We start from the raw sequence: 3,077 nt of genomic DNA on the forward strand, positions 1-3,077 counted from the left end.
TTGCTCTAACCCATCCACATGGTGCTCATCACATCTACTAACCTTATACAAAAAGTGAGTGCCTAGGGTGGGCATTTTATTGGTATCAGTTGAGTGTGTACCTGCTCAGTTGTGTCCAACTCCCTGCAACCCTACATACTGTAGCTCAATAGGCTGCTCTATCCATGGAATTTTCCAAGCAAGAATACTGGAATGGGTTGCCATTGCCTCCTCCAGTGGATCTTCGCTATCCAGGGGCTGAATCCGCATCTCCTGTGTCTCCTGCATTGCAGGCAAATTCTTTACCACTGAGTTGAGTAAGTCACCATATATCAGGTATGTGAGGACTGCGATTATCCTGGGAAGAACTTTTCCATGCCTTTCAAGGACTAAGATAGATATAAGTATAGAGAGTAGAGATAAGAATTAGTTCCATAATCAATACAATAAACGGATATTCTTATATCAAGAGAATGACCAGATAATACTAAATATTCTTAGAAAACAAAAGCACCTACAGCCAAAAAAAAGCATTTATTCTCTCAGCTCTCTGAATGAAGGCAACTTCTTGGACTATGTCAAGGTTGACAGTGGAATGACGTGAATTTTTCTGTTGGTGAAGCAAGAAAAGGCCTGCTTTGGAACCTGAAATGATTAAGGAGACTGTTCATGACTGCTACAAGGGCCAACTTAGTTCTGCCGGCTTGCAGGTCAAATTACTCCTGGCCTAAGTGAAACCTGTACTAAGTTTACTCTCACATATTTCATCAGCAATATGTTTTCTTACAACCAAGAGGTTGAGGAATGTTACAAAAGTGTTTTTCTGGGAATAGGTCTTGAGACCAAGATCACGGTGTATAAGCTCCTGTAGGCCAAGTTAGCGTGTTCTTTGTTTCCTGGGGCTCTGATTTGAATTCCCATGGGATCAAGAAGCGTTAACTTTTTTTGAAATTAGTCTTGATTATAAGGTAGTTACCATCAAAACTATTTGAGTTTGGATGAAAATGGCTTCAGGCATGGTTTTAGACCAGCAGCAGTGGTATGACCTCTGAGTTTGTCAGAAATACCCATTCCTGGGCCTATCCTGAACTTCCTGAATCAAAACTTTGGATGGAGCCCAGGAAACTTTTGGCAAACTTTTAGCAAATTCCCTATGTAGGAGATCAGTTCAGTCGCTCAGTCGTGTCTGACTCTTTGCGATCCCATGGACTGCAGCAAGCCAGGCTTCCCTGTCCATCACCAACTCCCGGAGCTTATTCAAACTCATGTCCATCATGTCAGTGATGCCATCCATCTCATCCTCTGTTGTCCCCTTCTCCTTCTGCCTTCAATCTTTCCCAGCATCAGGGTCTTTTCAAATGAGTCAGTTGTTCACATCAGGTGACCAAAGTATTGGAGTTTCAGCTTCAGCATCAGTCTTTCCAATGAATATTCCAGGCTGATTTCCTTTAGGATTGACAGGTTGGATCTCCTTGCAGTCCAAGGGACTCTCAAGAGTCTTCTCTAACACCACAGTTCAACAGCATCAATTCTTTGGCACTCAGCTTTCTCTATAGTCCAACTCTCACATCCATACATGACTACTGGAAAAACCACAGCTTTGACTAGATGGACATTTGTTGGCAAAGCAATATCTCTGCTTTTTAATATGCTATCTAGGTTAGTCATAGCTTTTCTTCCAAGGAGCAAGTGTCTAATTTCATGGCTGCAGTCACCATTTGCGGTGATTTTGGAGCCCCAAAATATAAAGTCTCTCACTTGTTTCCATTGTTTCCCCATCTATTTGCCATGAAGTGATGGGACTGGATGTAGGAGATGGAACAAGCTAATGTCTGAGCAAGCTAATGTCTGAGCACACTAAGGCTTGAGAACCACTGGAATTAAAGCACATCTTTTAGTCTGTTCCTTAAGGTGGCTCCTTTTATTTCTCTTCTTTTGCTCCCTTTGAAACTCTATCTTCTGCTGCAAGCATGCCTACTGGAATAAAGATACTCTGTCTTTAAACAAGATTAGTTCTTTAATCTTTTTTCAGGTCATTCTAGGTAGCCTGTAGTAATTAACCTTGTAGCTAGGTTTGAATGGGTGGCACCCAGGGTTCAGGTTCTCCAGCAGTTGAGGAACAATTTAGAGTTCAGCGTTTTGAAGGTTTCTTGTTTATGGCTCCCCTCACTGTTTAGGTAGATCCACAAAAGAGGTCAATGTTCAATGTGGAAATCTAGAATTAACGACGTTTATAGGATAAAGCCTCAGGGTTTTGGAGTCTAAAGGCTTTCCAGTTCAGAAGCTCACCTCTACCACTTGTTTATATAACCTCGGGCAAGTTTGGACCTCAGTTTACTTATTCATAAAATAGTAAATAAAACACCCACTTCATAGAATGAGGAAGTTAAATACTGTGTGTAAAATGTTTAGTGCAGTTCCTGGCATATAGTAAACTTCAGTAAACGTTGGCCATCAACATCTTTCTTTTTCCTTTATATTTTACTTTGGATACCCTCTATTTCCTTTTCCCATGAGAATAAAAGGATTTTTTTGAAAGCCCACTTTAAGCTATATACAGTGAAAGTGGGTTGAGATCGAGGAGAGGCAAGAAGGGAGAGAGCGTGTGGAGAGAAAAGGGAGAACGCAAGAACGCTGCTGATAGGCGGGACCAGCTGAGATGGAGATAAACCCTAGTGAGAAATGGGGCTGGGAGCGGGAGGAAGAGAGAGAGACATGGCCTTCCAAGGAGTAGATATCGTTTTAAGCTGGCTGGACAGAAAAATGTCCCCATAAAGGAGCCATGCCTGAAATAAGGGGTGTAGCCGTAGCAGGACGGGCGAGTGAGGGAGGAGGAAAAGCTCGGTCGAAACCGGTAGCAAAAAAAGACCGGAGTTGAGCGCCTCGGGGGTGGGGCCAGGGCTGGGTGGAGGCGGGGCGGGAAAGGGAGGGGCGTGGTTGGGACCAGAGGGCGGAGTCCCGAGAAGAGACGGCGGGGGAAGCCGCAGAGAGGAAGGTGGGCGGGGAGGCGGGATGGGCGGTGAAGAGACCCGGCCCCGCAGAGGAGGCGGGCTGAGACGTGCCGGGGATGAGAAGGGGCCGGAAGGGGGTGGCCGCCG

The sequence above is a fragment of the Dama dama genome, chromosome 3 (assembly GCF_033118175.1).
Source record: "Dama dama isolate Ldn47 chromosome 3, ASM3311817v1, whole genome shotgun sequence".
Taxonomy (NCBI): domain Eukaryota; kingdom Metazoa; phylum Chordata; class Mammalia; order Artiodactyla; family Cervidae; genus Dama; species Dama dama.